The sequence below is a fragment of the Canis lupus genome, chromosome 34, assembly GCF_003254725.2.
Source record: "Canis lupus dingo isolate Sandy chromosome 34, ASM325472v2, whole genome shotgun sequence".
In the NCBI taxonomy this organism is placed as follows: Eukaryota; Metazoa; Chordata; class Mammalia; order Carnivora; family Canidae; genus Canis; species Canis lupus.
Genome location: NC_064276.1, coordinates 34,141,841 through 34,162,073, shown reverse-complemented (window position 1 = coordinate 34,162,073; position 20,233 = coordinate 34,141,841). Strand labels below are relative to the sequence as shown.

General features: G+C 39.0%; 1 protein-coding gene across 10 annotated transcripts in view; it reads left to right on the top strand.

The window, feature by feature from the left end:
• MECOM (MDS1 and EVI1 complex locus) overlaps positions 1-20,233 on the top strand; it is a 552,756-nt gene that overhangs the window by 229,877 nt on the left and 302,646 nt on the right. The window contains exon 1 of one of the 10 annotated variants that reach the window (XM_049105850.1): positions 14,573-14,688. The exons of the other annotated variants lie outside the window; for them this stretch is intronic. The gene's annotated coding sequence lies outside the window, so the exon portion shown is untranslated. Of the gene's footprint in view, positions 1-14,572; positions 14,689-20,233 lie in introns of those variants that run through there. 10 annotated transcript variants of the gene reach the window in all.

Sequence of the window (20,233 nt, the reverse complement as noted above, 5' to 3'; positions counted from 1 at the left end):
CCTGGCACATAGTAGACATTCATTAAATGGATCTCTTCCTCCCACATTCTCCACTTGCCTTATGTTACTAACTGGGTGGCTTACATGATGTCACCACTTTATGGCTTCGCATATGGGAAGCAAGATTCCCCAAGACTATATTGCACAATTTTCTCTGTTCCACGTGCAGCTCAATTAATCTCAGATTAACTGTAATTACTCTTCTAGCCCTTTTACTTCAGTAATTACTAAACTTGTGACTTCTATAAACTGGCTTTCATATATTTCATGCTATTAGTGCAGAAAACTACTCATTTACTTCACATCAGGTGGATTTCAAAAGGTGAAAAACACTTTTCAGCATGAGCGAACTGAGAAGGATGGAGGGTGAACACTAATTTACTCACATGTTTGGAAGCTTCAGGCGTGTGCTGAGAACACAGTGATGTCATTTACCAATCTCCTGGCGATGTGCCTGAGCATGGGAAGTGTCTTCTGTCTCCGTAGGTGCCCCAACGTCCTGAATTTGTGCTCTGTTTGCGTTTGAGTTGTGCCTCAAGACATTAAATTGCTTTTACATAGAACTGTGTCCCCACGTTCTCCCCAAAGGGCACGCATTTTCCTAGCAGAATTGTCAGAAAAATGCTGATGACTTCTTTCTTATGAGATTATTAAAACCTTTCAGCTGAAGTTTTCACCTGGGTTTTTAGAAATATCTGTGCTTCAGTGGGTGGAACTGACTTAGTTAAAATTATATTTCTGTGTTAGTAGAGCTATTTGTGCGTGAGTGTGTGTGCGTGTGTGTGTGTGTGTGGTGGGGGGGCTGTTGATTGGGTAATGGTTGCCATTTTATTAACTAGTTTTTCAAATGGAAAAGTATATCTGCAATGTTTATTGTAGAATATTGTTAAAATACAAAAAATAAAGAGAAATACTACACGTTAGCATATTCTCACTGATAGCTACTTTCGACATTTTGGGTGTGTTACCTTTTCATCTTTTGTCCTTTGTATAGATCTTATGTGATCAAAAGGCCATCACTCCACTATCTGTTTTGAAAACGTGCCTTATTTTTTTTTTTACACAATATGTCGTAAACATTTTTTCATCTTGTACAATACTATTCTTTTTCAGTATATGGCTGCATTGAATTCCTTTGTGTTTATTTTCCCAAAGCTTTCATTGTTGGACATTTGATTGTTGAGATTTTTCATTTTTATAAATAATGCTGTAATGCTCACACATAGTACAGTAGAGTGGTTAGGAATGTGGGTTTTCAAATATGCCCATCGATTACTGTTTGACCAAGGTACCTTTTCAAAACCTCCATTTCCTTAGCTTTAAAGCTGTGGATATAGTGATAGGGCCTATCTCATGGGGTTGCACTTAGACACTGGATACAAAGTCTTCAGACAGTGCCTGCTTCATAATAAATGTCCAACAAGTGTTATGTGTGATTTTTTTCTTGATTAGATACATTTTCATGCACAGTCTTATTTCTAGAAGTGGAATTTCTGGATCAAGGATCACAATCATTTAAATATTTTTGATTCATATTAACATCAATGGGGCATATTTGGACAGAATTTGAGAGGCTACCTGTAGGTTAAGTGCAGGCTCTATGCATGGGAAACTTGAGTTTGTGATTCATAGTTCTGTTTTCTACTGGAAAAGGCATAGGAATGCACATTTATTCTCTCTTAATTGATGAGTTATTCTGGTGCCATTGACGTTGTCTGTGTAGGACATAAAAAATTGAAAGTGCTGCAAGGTCCTCTGAGACAGGAGAATTAGATTTTTATTCTGTAAGCTTATAAATTTTCATTGATTCCAACTGGTTATCTGGGGTATATGCAAGTAGGGAGTCTGTGCAAATGAACACTAAATATTAATTTTCCTCCTTTTCCTCTGTTTAGCTTGGGACATCTGGGCCTGGCTTTTCGTATTGTAGCTAAGCTGAATATATGGTATTGGGTGTTTCTGTAGTGTATAACAGAGCCTTTCCTTCAACTGAATCTGAAACTCTTCCAAAGTCAGAAGGAGGGGAAAAAAAAAAAAAACTAACCCTGAAAGAAATCGCTTGTTTGACTGTAATAATCTACAGAAACTGGTTAAAGCATTAAACAAAAAATAAATGAATCAGATAGTTAGAACTAGTATGTCAGGAAAATAGACAGAAAATAAAATGCTTCTGGAATCTGTAGGATATTTTCTGGTACAAGGGGGTTTCTGAGTCATGGTTCATTTACAATGTCTGTTTCCTCACTCAGGGAAGGGTTTCTAATAGATTCAAGGAGACGCTAAGCTTTGCAAATGTCTTGCTCAAATAAAGGCAGCTCTGTGAGGGATAGATTTGTTCTGTTTATGGAGAAAACTTGCCAGTCATGTTTCACATTGTGTACCCTTCAGAAGAACAACCGTCTTCTTTCACATCATGGTGAAGATGGAGGTTTGTACAATCGCGTCTTCGAGGTCTCTGATCAGAAGGGTCATGAGCCGTGACTTTTTTAGACTAACTGGAGATTGACCGCCAACTTGTTCCGGAAGTCGTGGTAGAGTTAGAGAGTGTAGGCTAGTCAGATCAGAAAGACTTTGAAAGCCATCCCGAAGTTTTACTACCATAAAATCAGATGGAGGGTTTAGCGGTGCCACTGAAAGGATGCTATTTTCAGCTTTTAAACCAGAGCATCATGGTCTTTGCATGGTAGGAATTTGAAGCAACCTCAGCAGTCTTGAAGATACTTGCTTTAGTTTTCAAGGTCAGAATAAGAAATTGAGCTCTTGAGCTGGTCTGACAGAAGGTGGTCTCCCAGAACAGTGAGTTTTTCTTTTATTTCAACTGGAATAACTACAGGACTGTCGAGAAGATGATGAAACATCATGGGCTTAATGGAAGCTTTAAGCATTTGACTATAAATTCTGGCAGAGGGAGGAAAGTACATTTTTTGGCTTGTTTGCATCTCAGACTAAATCTCTGGGACCATTGGAAACCAAGTAAATATCATCTGGCTATGTCAGGGCCCATCTGTCTTCTACATATATCCCAGCTTTGGGTTTGGTTCAGGGTTAAATATTACTTCTCTGGTAATTAATGATGACTTAATTATTAAACATTATGAGGATTCCATGTCAGAAAAGAAGTATTCAAAACTTTGGAGGCAGCTTGAATGGGACCTAGGGAAATTGTTTTTGCTTGGATGATACTAGTGAGCTTTGACAAGCCATGAGCTTCCTCTGGACCGCAGCTTCCTCATCTGAAACATGATGGAATTCTATTTAGTGACTCTCTCGACTCTCTCATGTCCTTGCTATTGCTAAGGCACCTTACTGGGAACCATGCTCAAAAAATTCTCATTAATGCCAAAGATCTTTACAAAAAATTCCCATCATAGATAAGTCTATATGGTTATTCACAATAGTTTTTTCTAGTATTGGTCAGCTTGGGCTGCTGTAACAAAACATTGTAGACCCGAGGGCTTAAATAACAGATATTGATCACAGTTCTAGGGATTGAGGAGTTCAATATAAGGGTGTCAGCATGGTCAGGTCCTGGTAAAAGCTCTTTCTCTGGCTTACAGCTGACTGTCTTCTGTGCCCTCACGTGATGGAAAGAGAAAGGGCTCTTTGTGTCTCTTCCTCTTCTCATAAGAGGACTAATCCCATTAGAAGGGCATTACCTTCATAACCTTATCAAAACCTAATTACCTCCCAAAGGTTATTGGATATTTATCCATGGATATTATTATTTGGATCCATTGGATATTTATCCATGTTTTGTCATCAAAACACACCAGTTTTCTCTTCATCTCCAAATACTATCACATGGGGGGTTAGGGCTTCAACATACAATTTTTGGTGGGGGAGAGGCACAATCATTTTGTCCATAATATTCCTCTTCCAAAATGGGGTGAGATTTCCTATTCATTGCTGCTAAATATCTGCTAGGGATCCTAGGTAGTTCCCCCTTTAGAGGATAATCAGAAATTAAAGTTGAGAAAGTATGGTTACAGGTGCTTAAGAAACATAGAATTTTTAATGGAAAGGATCTTCAGGCAAATGCTTTCTTTCCCTGAAACCTAAAGAGGTTACTTGGTTTATGGGAGGTACCTTTTCCTATCTTCCTTCTTCTGTTGGTAGCCCTATATGCAAAGTCTTTTTTTTTTTTTTTTTTTTTTTTTTAAGAAACCTCTTTCTTCTGTGAGTCAGTTACATTGTGGTGATTCATAGTGTCCAGATTCAGAGTGAGCCGTGCTACTCAAAGTGTGGTCTGTGGCTTAGAATCCTATCAGAGCTTGTTAAAAATGCAGAATCTCAGGTCCCACCCAGATCCACTGAATTGGAACTTGCATTTTTACAAGATCTCAAGTGATTTCTCTGCACACCACAGTTTGGAGAGTGCAGTTAGAGCATACAGATCAAAGACTCATGGTCCCAGTCTAGTTATTTCCTCTGCTTACAAGAGCACTCTTTAAAAAATAATAATGATAATGGTTATAATTTATTGTGTACTTTCTCTGCATCATGCCAAGCCTCTTATTTTCAAGCTCTACAACAAGATGGGCAATATTTTATTTTATATATAAAGGTATAGAGATTCAAAGAGGTAAAGTAAATTGTCCAAGGTTGCGTGCTTGTGAATGACAGAACTTGGATTTAAAGTGAGGATTTTCTGACCGTAAAGTCCATATATTTTTCACTGGGTCATATGGTTTAGGTTTTATTTAATACACATTGATGTATTGGACGGCCTGGGTAGGCAAAGCTCTGCTAAAAGTCAAATTTAATTTTTAGTGTAGGGATTTTAGTGCCTTAGGCCTTAAAAATAAGAATAACCTTTTTCTTTTTTGAGTCTATCTTATGGAGTCAAATTGCTTACACAGATGAGTGTGATCTAGAATGTTAGGCAAAGGCTCTTGGGTTCTAGCTCAAGGAAAAGAAATGAACAAATTTGGAATTTTATACTTGCAAAAAAGAAAATTTACCCTTTCTCTGTGGTTTGCTTTACTTTGGGAATAATATTATGTTTCTGGTATAAATTTAGTTGATTGTTTATTTTTTTCCGTATTGGATACTCAGCTTGGGCTTTGATTTCGTTAGTCACCGTTCAGAAATGTAAATGATCAGGATATTTATCCATGTTCTGTCATCAAAACACATCAGTTTTCTCTTCATTATTATACTAATTCCTGGTAAGTTCTAATGTCACACTTGGCAGCTTGGGCAACAAATAAAATAACAAAGGGATGTGAGTCTCAGCTATCACTCTGACATTCAAACATGTAATTGGGAATATATATTGTTATAAATGAGCCTTCCACCTGTAATTAGGAAGACAACAATTTTTTAAAAATGGCAACCGATATAAAGAGCAAAATAAAATACTTATAGTTTGTATTTGCTCACACAACATAAAATATAATATCATGAGGCATAAATTCTCTTCCTTGTAGGATTGTACAGGTTCCCTGCAAAAAGTTAATAGCCTGGTTCTTTACTGCATGCTTATTCTTCCTAAGAAGCCTAGGTTCTTGCTCAGATTAACGTAGATAAGTTGTGTTAGAGAAAAGAGGAGTTCATTCACATCCACCTATTTATGGCTCAGATCCCCCTCTTATCTCTGGAGAAGCGATTAACTTAAAAATGCCTGAGAATCTCTGAGTCTGAGCAGTGACATCTTCCAACCTCAATTCAGAGAAGAGTTATAAACACAAAAAAAGCAAAGATTTTTTTTTAAAAAAAGGATGTACTGTAATTGGTTGGTTTGTTAAACAGAAAAAAAGGAATATTGTCACTGTTTAGCCTTGATTCCAAAAACAGGGCAGTGCAAGCAAGTGGCAAGAAGAAACTGTGGGATCAGAGGACAGCAAGAACTTAGGATTTAAGAAGCAGAGAAACCATCATGGCACCATGTAAAAAGTACTAAAAAGATGGCAAGAATTGGACTTATCAACAGTGGACCATTGACCGGCTGGTAGAGGAGATTGACGATAGACTTAGGGGAAGAAAGTCGAAATTCCATCTAAAATCAGCACAGCAATCTGAAAATGCATCACAAGGCAAGCAACCCCACATTCCTTAATGATGTCCTGAACCAGCTATGATCTAACGTGCACAATAATTGTGCTGGCAAAAAATGGGCATAGAGAAGAAGAGAATGTATTTTAAGAAGACAGTTCATAGTAAACGATCAACATTTCAAAGCCATCAGAACACTCAATAGTGGAGCTCTGAAGAATCTAGAAACCCTAGCCTGTTTCTTGATTGTGACATGTAATATAACTCTTCTTGCTAGACCATGTATTGCCTCTCAGTGAGTCCTCTGAACCTCATTCCAGCAGGATCAGAGTTTTTTTGACTGCAATGACTTCATGGGAGATGTAGTTACAAGAAAAATACTGTATCCTGCCATCATGGCCAAATCTGCCTATTATATTATTCCATGGGATGTTAAGATCCCTTATACGAGATGAAAACACACCCTGCATAAAATTGTGTTCAATGGAACATTTGAGAAATATTCTTTATTTTGGTTATCTTCAAGGTTCCTCCATACATACCTATTTTGTTTCAGAGTGCATGTTCTTTTCCAGTTAAACCATCTTTACACAACTTTTTAGTGCCCATCATATGTTAAAACGTTATGTTCTTGAATCACGTGCTTCGTTTGTAAGGTTGCAAATTCTTCATTTTTTGAGAGAAATTGGAACTGAAAATGGAGTCATGTGGCAAGCCTGTTCCTTGAAAGTGATTCACAGTTGAACCAAAGGAATGAGGGCTCTCTTCTCCATTTCCACTACCTGTAATCACTTCCTCGGAGGAAAATGCCTTGCCTTGGTCCCGCAGGCCAGCATCTCATGGGGAAATGTGTTTGCTAGTCACCCTGATTGCTCAGATAGGAAGAAGCCACTGCCATGGTTTCTTTGGTTTCTTCATTTTAAACATTTTCCCCATAATTCCCATTTCACATCCAAGGATTCTTAGAATTGGAAGGAAAACGTCTAGCCTACTTACCATGAGAGGTTAATGATGTGGTCATTGAGGATTTGTTGCATAGGCTGGAGCCCGTACCCAGCTCCCATGCTTCCCAGGACTGAGCTCTTGCTTGGACATCATTTTCACTCTGCCTGGGACAACTGCCTACCTTGCTCAAGAGTTGCTAACTGGTGGAGAGGCCAGGAACTTGGAGAATGGAAGGTGTGCATTTGATGCCTGATTTGGTTCTATCATTTTAGGCTTCAGTTGTTAAGAGAAGATCAAATTTGATGACTCTGTGGGTCACTTCTGATTCTTGGTTTTGTCTCCCCAAGCATATGTTGTGACTAAGAGATAGGGCCAATTTCCACATGTGTAAGGAGGAAAGAGGTGTGATCATAGGGATGTTTCTATTCCTGTATTTAAGGAGTGAAGTGCAAGGTGGCCTCTCAGTGATTGATTTCATGAACTCATCTTGGTTACTATGCTGACTTTTTTAATTGCTCACTTGCACTTGGTGGTGCTTTAAGATTAACCCCCAATCCTCATACCTGCCTCTGTTAATGGTAACCAAAAACACTGAAAATATATGCCATCTATACGCCATCTATTCACTTGTGCCTTTCTTCCTCTAATAAAATTGTAATTTCTTTTTTTTTTTAACTGAGAAAATATCCTATACTTGGTCAGCTTCTGCCTTTTGCTTGTAAGTGGCAGGGTTAAAAACAAATACCAGAATTGGGAAGTGTTCACACACACACATGAAATGCTTTGGTTAGTTATTGAAACACCTGTTTAAGAAAGCCCATTTTTTTTAAAGATTTTATTTATTTATTCATGAGAGAAAATGAGAAACAGAGACACAGGCAGAGGGAGAAGCAGGCTCCATGCAAGGAGCCCGATGTGGGACTCCATCCCGGATTCCGAGATCATGTCCTGAGCCAAAGGCAGACGCTCAACCACTGAGCCACCCAGGTGTCCCAAGAAAGCCCATTTTTTTCCTCACTTATGAGTTGTCATAGGATTTTTCAAATTATTCCACCATTGTCTCTTCCTGAGCTGTTTTAGAGAGTACAGGTGCTAATGGGTCCCTGCAGCATTTCTGCTTTGCTTGACAAACCCACGTTCCTATTGGCCTCCCAGGCCCATGGGATGTCTTGGTGGCTTCCTGGAACCCATCCCCTTTCGTGTATTTTCCTGCAGAGCTCAGGACCAACTTTGCCCCAAGGCGTCACTAGCTTTTCTATGGCTGCTACTGTTTCTATTACTTCATTATAACTATGCATTTTCTTAGAGGTAACCTGGTTTTCTTTTTTCTCTTAAAATAATTTAAATAAAGTGTAGAGGTTTTGAAGTCACTGGTGCTTTGTGACCACAAATAAAACACCAAAATAAGTGTTTAATGGTAGATAGTATTTCTGGAGGTGAAGTCCAATGGTCACTGAACTGAACCGTTGAAACTTTTTAAAGAGAAAAATCTCTGACCTGAACTGAGGAGTTGTTCCAGTCAAATGGAAATTAGTGACATTTCCGTATATTTCTGTTACATCACATTGTTGAGATCATGATGTTCCCAATGTTCCTCGCACTTGACTCAAACTTTTCTTTTTTTTTTTTTTGCCTCTCTTTTAAAGTCAAACATTATCATAATTAATATTTAAAATGGGATTTTTACTGGGAATCGATGAGACATTTTGGCATTCGCCTTCATTTTCCTTGGAAGATGTTTATTTTCCTTGTCAGCTGCAGGGCAAGAAACCCGCTGTGAAAACTGATAGACCCCCGCTGTCAGGAGCATTTGTCTGGTATGATTTTGATGGCATACCCATGGTATTGCCAAAGGAGTGTCACAGAAGCTAAGTGAGAAACACAGGGAACAGCATCTTTTTTGTGGAAAACAGCATGGGTTTTCAAGAGTAAGATTATTGAAACAAAATAACCCAGAGAAATTCTTTAGCGTAAATATTTCTCTAAGCTGTGGATGGCACATCTGGCCTTGCAACTTTTGGGTCTTTTAGTACTTTAGCAGAGGGCATCGATCTTGCATTAGAAATGCCATCTGCAGTGACAATATGTAATTTGGAACAGTGGAGCCTGTCACGGTGTAGATGTCAAGAAGCCAGGCACGCACGTTCTCCCCAGCTTTACCATGTAGTTGGGAAAGAAACTCACAGAGCAGTGCTGGCCTTGGTTTTTTTTTTTTTTTTAACCTGCATGTGGAATCTGTGATAAAGTGATTTTTTTTACACAAGGACTTTTCTATAGCATAAAATATCTAATAGGGAGAATGGCAAGAAAGTCATTTTTATAAACATTCCTGCGTGTGGTTAGTTTGGGGTCTGGATTCTTTGCAGAACAATATCTTTCTCTCTGGTTTTATGATCATCTTTTTCTTCGTAATTAGAAAGAAAAGAGCTTTGCCAAAAATTTTTTTTTTTCTTTTCTGGCATTAGTGTCCTCTGGGAAATGAGAATGGAAATGGCCTAGTTTCTCTTAGTAAAGTCTTCAGATACTTGCATGTAGTTTGCTAGTTTCATCCTGAAAAAATAAAGCACACTTTTCCACATTTTTTTTTAAAGAGTAGGAGTGAAAATTTACCAGGTTACAATCAATTGAAAGTAGAGCTTCTCAGGTGACATACACATACGTGGAGACACATGTACAAGTGTGTATATATTCATGTAGAGACAGGATCGCTATGACGAGGAGAAGAGAATGGGCAGGAGCTCTGATTATAGTTCATTTCTGTCACTGATTCGATCTAAAGAAAAAAACAAAGCATTTCATGTCTTTATTGACGACAGGTAGGGCTTTTTATTTATTTTAACTTTTTAATATTTTTTCCCCTTGTGCCTTAGGATCTTTTTTTAAAAATAAATTTATTTTTTATTGGTGTTCAATTTGGGTAGGGCCTTTTAATATTTGCTCATAATTAGACAACTCGGCAGTAGATAAAATAAAACAATGACCACATTTTGTATTGTAGTTATGTTGTCCTGAAAGCACTGCTCTGTGAGTTCATGGAAAACATTTAAAGAAAGCTAAATTAACCTGAATATCATCAAAGGAAAGGGGAGACTGTTTTGAGACAGTGCAATGGATGGGACTGGTTCAATCTAGTTTGTGATGAGCTATTTATTCACTCCTCAGCCCGATTCCACAACTCACTTAGCTTCTTAAATGTGGAAGAGAAGTATCAAATGATGTCTCTTATTTGCCCAGCACGTTTCTTCTCTTCTCTGACAAGTATTACTCATGCTCTATGTTACAGAAAGCATGGGGTCTCAGTCTCTAGGGGGGAAAGTTGAGACATTGCCATGGGCCTCCTTTATTGCCCTTCCTTATAAGTAGGCATCAGGGTACAAAGGACACAATAAATGAGAACAGGTCTCGTAAGCTGCCAAAGGGCTATGTCAATGAGATTCCAAAACAAAAGTTGGCCTTTATTCTATCACACTGTCACATCCAAGAAGGGATAGCTGATGGACGACAAACATTTGATATTTCAAAAACCACCAGACAAAAGCCCAGTCTTTTCTCCCCCAAAGTTCTCCAAAAGTATTAGGAAACAAATTAATGCAAATATAATTCAAGTTAAAGTACTATTTTAGCATGGTTGTTTTGTCACAACTCTTTTTCTGGTGGTCATTCTTTGGGTAATTTTTGTGCTAAGCCATTCTGGATTTTGTCTGACATGTTGATGGCAGGGCGGTGTGTCCTATGTGCATGGAAAATAAACGTGAAAAATGACTTATTGTTGCTGTCTGAAAGCGCCTCCGTTTCTGAATTCTAAGGCAAATTAGGCCTCGGGTTTCATTTTTGTAGCTGTAGTATCAGCGAGTGATAACAACTAGAACGTCTGAATTTGTCTATATCCACACACATCAGAGACAAGGATTTTCTTTCCACTAGAACAAGGTTAAGCAGATGTTAAAAAAAAAAAAAAAACCTCACAATATTTCTCTTTCTCTGATTTTAGGTTACTTTCCTCCAAGTGGTTTTAAAATGATAAACTTGAGCCTAGCGGCAACAGGACACATACTCTTCTATCTCATGAACCCAAAGAGAAATTGTTAGCTGATTCAAATGGTATTTGCCATGGTCAGTGAAGAAAATTGCCCTTTAAAGAGAGTGCTGGTAAAGTCCTGAGAGTTCAATACCCAGTGTTAAAAATGCATAGTTTGAAGAGCCATTCTTGCATTGCGACTGTTTGGAAAGTAAATATATTTAAAATAAAATAAATGAAAAATAAAATATTGCATCACACAGAGCTATCCAGTTTAAAACAGGTGGTATCCTGAGCTATAAGTAGCGTGAGTGGAAGCTCTTACAAAATATACACACCTGTGATTTGGGACTAGCTTGTTTGGGATGATTCTTTTGAACAATTATTAACCAACAGCCATGCAAACCACACTGTGAACATTCTGCAGACTCGAGACATGATTTTATGCAGAGAACAGTAGTGATTCTCCCTCAGAAAAAAAGCACAAGCAAAGTAAAACAAAAGAATCATTTCTGAATTCCTGAAGGGATTGAAATGATTTCTTTTTGGTTTCATCAAGTCGGTACACGAGACAAGGTGAACCAGCAACAGAATAATTTGCAATTATTGATCTGAAGCTAAAAGGAACTGTGAGTCACTCTTCTCAGCTTAGACCTACAGGTTGGCGAGATACTATTCATTCAACTTTACGAATGAGTTGACTGTGACCCAGGGAGATTGGGTGATTCTCCTGCTGTCACATAGGTAATATATGGCAGATAGGGAAGTCAACGCTAGGACATCCCCCACCCCTCCTTCATGCATGTCTGACACTACGCTATTCTGTTTTGGCCTGTGAGTTTGTTATTTAATACATATGGGCATCACCACATTTCTTAAGGGCTCACAGGGGTCAGAGCACTATGTTACAAGGAGAGAATTGCCTACTCTCAATCTTTGTTGAATATGACTGCCTACTGCCTTTAGGTATTACTGAAGGCATTTTGCTGGCTCTATGTTTATTTTTGAAATTTTTATAAGTTTAAAAAGTGTTATTCTTCTGTTTTTACAGAAGAATACAGACCTGAGGCCCAACCTGGTTAAACTACTTACCTGAGATCTGTGGTTAACATAGAGCTCACCAGGATTCAAAGTCAGCTGGCTGGGGACACCTGGCTGGGGGACACCTGGCTGGCATAGTCGGTTGAGCATCTGATTCTTGATTTTGGCTCAGGTCATGATCTTAAGTTGGTGAAATTGGGCCCCACATCAGGCTCTGTGTTCAGTGAGAAGTCCGCTTGGGATTCTCTCTCACCCTCTCCCTCTGCCCCTCCTGCTTGTGCTCTCTCTCTAAAATAATAATAATAGTAATAGTAGTAATAATAATAATAATAATAATAATAATAATAATAATAAAGGATCAGGAGCTACAGAAATAATCAGAGCTGAAATCTTCATTGGAAAAGAGAAGAGGGTATAGGGCTATGGCTGATTGTTTCAAAGTTTCCATTATCTGACAAGAGATAGACCCTTAGAATATATCTAAGAAAAAGAAAAAAACATGAAACTCCTCAGTTTTGGGAATCCTAAGTCACTTCTTAGTGAGGGCTCTCAAGCCTTGCTCTATTGTCTCGCCAGTTAGGGGTTTTCCCTTGTTGTGTATTAATTCCTCATCCCTGCAGTCTGAGACATTTCAGGAGCAGGAAAGGGCTGTCTGGCTCAGTGGCGCTGGGCTGCTATTCAGTCTGCCTGGTTCCTACCTTACACGTCGATTGATTATCCTGCCTATCATGTGTTGACATATTTTGCTTGCTGTACTGATTATACATTAGGAGTGCTAATTCTTTTATTGGGTTAGAGTTCAAAGGTGCTCATCTGTCAGCAAAAAGTCTCTCGTTTCGTGGCATGCTTGGCCTCCTCTTATATCTGTCATTTTTATACTGTTCTCAGAGGTTTTCCTCTTATTTCTGGTCCTAGTTCAATAGCACAGATCTTGAAGGATTTTCCTTTGTAGTGCGCTATTTTGTACGGTTTTTGGAGACAGATTCTGGTCTTTGAAGATATGCAGAATATTGGCATTTCACAGACTCTTACTGAAGCAATGGAAATCATGCTGCATCCTGCTCTTTGATTTTAACAACTCTGTTGGTGCAGATCTCCAAATCTTGGACTTTTCCCAAACGTGGTCAGTTTCTGAGCCCAACAAATGAAGAGATCCAAACTTGGGCTTTGCATGTCTGTGTCACAGCCTTCTGGCTAACCATCAGGAAATGGACGCCCATGAAGTAGAGTCTGAGGGATGGAGATTTGATTACATAGAACAATATAAAAGCTCACCCTATGCCCCAATTATCTTTTTTTAATCACACCTGTAGAAATTATAATATAGGTATGTAAATGTTTCCAAATATATATATATTTATTTATTTATGATCTCAATTTGGAATCATAAGTAGAAAAAGTCTCCAAAGGTCATTATTTTGGATTACATATGGTGAAATATTTTGCAATGACTGAGATATTTGAGATAAAAGTCCTTCTTGACAAAAATGCCAATAGGTCAAGAATACATTTGTTGTAGCCTATATTTCAATTTCTATTTTTATTACATGTCACATCTCGAAGTTGACCAAAATAATAAAAACAGGTATTATATTATAGTGATAATAATCACGAGGTTGATCTTTATGAATTGATAAGATTATCAGTGATGACTAGCTTTTACTTTAAATTCTTGTGATGTTTTAACAAATTAGTCTTAATTATCATACAGAACATGAGGGCTTACCCCGATTTAGAGAAGCGGCTGAGTTGGCTTTTAAGCAACTGGGCTTTCCGGAAGGAAGTGAAGCAAAGCCAAGGAGTCTGCAGTCACCCATTGGAAAAGAGAGGAACATGGGAGTTATTGTCAAACTGTAATGAGTTTATTTGTCTTTTGATAGTTTGGGTTCTATAAATGATAGGATATGATACAACTATTAGAATAAAATGAAGTAGAATGGTTTGGGAACATCATGCCTGGGTGCCAGCAGAATGGATATACTGGGGACCATGGGTGAGACACACAAACTCTTGGAGTCTTAGTTTTTTTTAAAAAAAATCTGTCAATTGGGGCTACTATCTATTCACACAATAGGTTTTTTTGGTGGAGAGTAAGTAAGATAATGATGTTAAATACATAACACTATGTCAATCTAGCACATAGTAGATATTCAGTAAAAATAAAACTTTATTGCTTTTCATCTTCTCATTGGCTCTCTAAGCCAACTTCATAATATGAACTAAATATGCTATCTTCGTCAGCCTTCAATGGCTCTCTTGAATTTATATGCACATGGTGCTATGCTGATTATGGCACAAAGCATGCTATATAGATGTGGCTCTTTCTAGGAATTTACTTCCACAATCATACAGAGATTGATGGATTCATAGAATATGAGCTGGAAGGGACCCTGGGGGCTCTCTGCATTCAGTAATTTTACAGACGAGGAAATAGATTCCCAGAGAGATGAAAAGACTTGCTCAGAATTTCCCAGTTAATTAGTAGCAGTGCCAGGAATGGGATCTGGGTTTCTAGAGACCTAGTCTATTGTTCTTATTTATCTACCTTTCTTGTTTAGGAAATAAAGATTGTGGCTGTATATTCTAAGAGTTGTTAGTCAGGAAGAACTATTTCAAGAATATTATAGTCTTTAACGATGCACAGCTAATCAGAAAAACAAAAACAAAAACAGAAACACCACCACCTGAAGGTATGTATGAAGTGAGTAAACATCACTGCTGTCTAGAAGTATGGGCGGGTCGTGGTGCCAAACCATGGCAAGGGAAGTCTTCCCAAGCCAGTCTCCATCCTCCTCTCCCAAATATTTGGTAAAGTCCCTACTCTTGTCCAATCAGATTCATTCCCATAAGCTCTTCTGACACAGAAATGTTGGAGCCATCTCTGAGAAATATGACCAAACTTTTTCTAATTTATTTATGCAGATTCTGAGACATTTCAAAAAAAAATCAAGAGCCAGGATATTTGGGGGGTGGGGGTGGGAGAAAAGTCAGATATCCAAGGACTAAAAATTGAGTCATTGTGAGCATTAAAAAGAACCAAAAGATTATATTCTTTGCTACATGTTCACGAGCTATATTTCTAAACATGGATGATTTGTAGAGTTTTAACATATTTGGTACTATTCATTTTGTCTCTATTGATCTGAAACATTCCAAGAGGCCAAAAACAGTCACCAAATTCATATTCTGCAAATCCCAGGGTTTCTTCCCACTGTACAAGCTGTAGCTTCACATGGCAAAAAATGATCTGAATAAGTCAAAGAGCCCCAACTCAATTAAATTAAGTAGTACTACACTTGTGTGTGTGTGTTTTTCTCTCCATTATTACAATACATAAATTTCCTTATGCATGTCTAGGTCTAATCCTATTATTCATCTGGTATAGAATTTTATCTCTCAGAGACCCCTTGTGGTTTAAGAAAGATCTAAGGACAGAAAAAGAGAGAGATCAGACAATAGGGAAGAAACGCTTCTGACCACATTGTCTTGTAGAGCAAGAGAACCTTAGGAAAGCTGTGACCTGATAGCGTTCATAAACTGTTATCTTCCCCTGGGAGAAGCTGGAGTGGCCATTCCACTGTGCTATAACTCTGGGTGTTCATTAAAAATTCATTCAAGGCTAAATCATATCACTGAACAATGAGTATGGAGGCCCAGATCAGTGTGTCAAAGAGAGGAGGCCATATCAGGGCCAGGTTGCTTTATTTAGTGGGGTCTGTGTCAGGCAGACAAGGGGAATGGGAGGTTTCCTTGGAGGCTTTTGTAAAGCTCTGTGCTTCTTCTGGGGGCTCTATTAGAATAATCAGCGGCCTTGGGAAATTCACACGGTGTTGGTGGGGCTGTGATCCATCATCATCCATCATACTTGTGCGCTGGGTGACTGAGGAGCCAAATACCAGGCCGGCGGGGTGGCCAGAGTCCTTCTGTGCCTGGAGCTCTCTGGTCGGCAGGGCAGGGCTCCAGGAAGCCTGGCAGTGGGAGGGGCATGGCAGGTTGCAGAGGACTAAACCCTCAGATCAGCCTGCACTTGGGGGGCTTTCCCTTCCAGCAGTCCCTGCAGGTGACAGTGTAGGAGCAAGAAGTAACTGTCCAGTACTGTGAAAGAATTTTAGATGGTTTCCTTTGCATTTCCTCAGCTTAATTTGTCCTTTGCTGGGTTTGTTTGGGGTATATTTCTCATTTATTTTGAGTTTGTGTTTGTTTATAAGCCTTACCAATTTTTTTTAAACTTTCTGGATTGTTTGCTGTTTGGCCTTCCTTCTGTGTGCATTTGCTCTGTGGGAAGGATTGGGTTTTGTCATTTCAAATAAGGAAAGACTGTCATGGTGTAGATGTGTGTGTGTGTGTGTGTGTGTGTGTGTATGTGTGTGTTTTGCAGGGAGACAACCAATAAAACCCTCGTTATATATTCCTTATATCTTTAGCAACTTTTTTCAAACTTTTTTTACCTATGAGGAAATGTGGTTTTGGTTATTTTCAAAAAGTGTTTCAAAATTCCAGAATTAGGAGAATAGTGTCTAGTTTTATAGAAAAGTACTTACTGCAATATGATCTCAGAGCCAGTCTGCTAGGGTCCTGTGTAAGATTGAGTTGCTCAGTGACTAATTTGGTTTCTTGGTTCCCAAGCAAAGAAATTTGGCAGCCAAGTATGTAAATTTTTGCCCATCTTCCATTTCGTTTTTTTCTCAGGAAACCAGAAAGAGAGTCAAACATAGATGTGTGCCCACATTATAACCAAAGCTTATCAATCCCAATTTTATGATGTTTATTAGGAAAGAAAATGTGCTTAAAATTTGCCTTTTTCTATTTCAGAGGGAAAAGGAGATTACTAACTCTCAAAAGCCAGAAAAAAATCAGTTTTAAAAAAATTTTAAACACTCAGGTGTAAGTAAATTAACACAGAGATGCCGCTCTCGTTTCATTTTGCTGTATATTATTTTATTTGCTTTTGATGGCCACCAAATGGTAAACCCATGCCCTCCCCTAAAAAGGTCTATGACCATTCTCTTTTGGATGGTCCCAATAAGTCCATAAAACAAACATGTGTCTTCTAGCTCATTCTTTTTCTCTTTATATTTTCTAAAGTGAAAATCTGAAGCAGAATGCCTTGAAGTATATTGCAATTTGACAGGATTTGCTTTGTGTGCACATGAGAAAATATGACTCATAAAAAAAGTAGGAGAGATGTATGTGCACCGTGACGCTGTTTTATCGGTATCTATTGCACCCATTGCAGTGAGACTCCAGGGATGTTGGACTTAAATTAAAATACTCATAAATAATGTTAAACAATAATAAATAAAATCCAACATCTACCCTTTCCCTGTTTCCCCCTTTTTTCTTTTTGTTTTTCTACTAAGAAAATACAGAAGTAAATAATGCCAAGCAGCCCCTTTTGGGAACATAGGTTGGGAGTGGGACCAGGGAGCCACCCCCACATGCCCAGGGGCCTTGGAGTTCTACAGGGGGTGGGGGGCAAGCAAGGGAAGGGCCCCGGATGGAGAACGTTACTCTTCCAGATTTCCTGTATATTCACTTATTGGATTTAAAAAAATTTATCTTTATAAATTAGATTTGTTGGCATTAAACTATTTTTTTCCTCAAAGGCCTCAAATGTAGGGGTAAAATTACATCAGCGTCTAATTTTGCCTAATAAATTCCTATGAAAACCGTTGAGATAAAGGATTGTTTTGGAGCCTTTCCCTAGGAATTCCATCTCAAGCAACGTTGATCAAGGAAAGGGTTGTGTATCTGGCGAGCTCTTTGTGACGTGAAGTAACTGAGCTAGGATTACCGAGACATAGTGAACAACTTAAAGTGTAGGAACTTTAGAACATTCAACATTTAAAAGTATAGTTACTAATTTGAAGAACTGAGGCCTGTTATGGAGTGGATATTTCTTAAGAGTCCACCAGACCCAGTGAAGATGTCCTTGGATGCCTGATTTGGCATTTTCTCTGTTTATACCTACAAGAACAACATTTTTTCCTCCTGTCCCCATGCAGATCTTGTGAACCTTATCAACTCTTCCATCAAGGGAAAAGCTCTGGATTCTATAGTGTCATCATTCTCTAGGTACCCAGAGTTCTCTTGTTGCCTCCTGGCTGACCAGGGCTCCTACTTTAGGGTTAGGTTTTCCAACCTTTCTCTTCCTGTCCCCATGCGTCCCATTCCCTCAGAGTAGTAGACTTTCCTGATCATGATAAACTAAGTCATGAATACAGTATATCAGTTCGTCATGGGTTATTTTACCCCACCCCCACCCTCACCAAATTTTACTTCCTAAACCTCTATTTAGTCTTTATCCTCCACCATCACTGTCATTTTTTTTTAAAGACACTTTGTGATCTCTATGGACTATTGAGGGTTTACCTGACTAGTTTATCTGCCTTGCATGTCATCCTTCCTAAATTTCTCCAGTTATTTATATCAGATGGATCACACTGAAACACAGCTCTGATCTTTCCATTATCCTCCTAAGCCCCTTCACTGGCACCAATTGCATAATGAAAGAAAGGCCAGAGTCTAGAATATGGCATAGAGGCCTTTGGCTATTTGGTCTTCACATTTGGCTATTTCTTCCCATCTCTCACTGCCTCTTTGCTGCTCCAAATCAGGCAATACCAAGAAACACTTAGTCTCACGCATGTTACTAAGCTGTGTCATGGGTCCATAGCTCTCAATATGCCCTTTCTTCTTCTTGAAATGGTCTTTCTTCCCTTGTCTTTTCTATGGGAAACTCCTTCAAAACCGTCTTTATTCTTCAACAGCCTTCTCACGTGTCACCATCCCTGGGCAGCTTTTCCTAATATTTCTCACTCTCAGAATGAATTCCTTTCTTCTCTGCGCCTTGTACGTGGTTTGTTGATCATGGGGACTTTATTTATTTGCACGACTTTCCTCTCTACTGGATGGTGGCTCTTTGGGGTCAGGAATGAGGCCAGTCACTTTGACTTCTAGAGTGCAGACTCGCTGCTGTGCATCCCATAACAGACGTTAAATGCTTATCGAAAGAAACAAGCTATCAGTTGTCAGGAGGGCTCTTGAAGATGGCTTTGCCTTAACTCCAGGGAATGATACTCTAATTGGGGGGGAATTTCGGGTATGAGAGCAGACTAGATCAGGGATATATGTATTTTGGGGGGCAGGGGGGATCCAGCTTAAGGAAGGCCTTGGTCTACCACATTAATGGGAGCTGAGGGGCGGGGGTGCATGTGCATCACGTGGTGTCTGGGGTTTGGCAGAGTGGAGACATCAGTTCTGATGGTGCCCAGATCCCCATACTTAACGGCAGACCCCATAGGTTATTAAAGCTGAGAGCCTATCTAGGAAGATTAGCTGGAGGAAGTGCTTTAGCCATGGAGCAAACAGGCAGTTGCTTGATTAGTGCCTCAGACGTGGTATGGCACTGTGGTGTTGGGTTTCCATCTGAACCATTACCAGGATATTTGAGATCTGGAGCTTCGGTTCTAACCTCACCTTGAGTTTGATTTCTGAGTCCATGCATCAGAAATGGGCCCTGCTCACTCCTCTCGGACTGCGCTTCCCAGCAGTGAGTTTTGTGTCCTTTGTTTTTGGACATTTGAAAGGGATGCTGAGAATTAAACCATATGGTGTTTGTTTAGGTGGGGAATCCTAAATAGCTTCTTGTACCGGAGAACACAGTAGCAAATATATCTTTACAGTAATGTGTTTTAAATCAAAAGGGCTCCATATTTTCCTGTGTGTTTGAATGTGACATTCTTGATCATTCCAGACCCACCTGTCTGAGAACAGGAATCAAAAACAGGAGTCACTCTCAAATTTCACCTCTATTTAATCCATCACAGAAACATACTGGCTTTTCACTGTATATATATAAAAAAACCCACCAGGACATTTAAACAAAGTGACACAGATCATCAGCAGATCAACTGGGAATGACGGCTCAATCAAACAAATGTATGTTGAGAATTTCCACAGGGCAGCTCTCACAGCAGCCAAGCCAAATTTGTTTAGTATACATGAGTTAGCTGCTTAGGAACATTTGCTATGCTGCATGCCAGATGATGACTTTTCTAGGTAAACATCCATTTAGCAGCATATACCCATCCATGAAAGTGTTGGCGTGATTTTGATCTATTCTCTTGGACTCCTGAAGTTATGACTTCATTCCACTGGCAGCCAAGTACCAAATCCACACATGCACCATTTAGGCTAAAAAGGAGGGGGACGGGGGAAGCCATACACTTATTT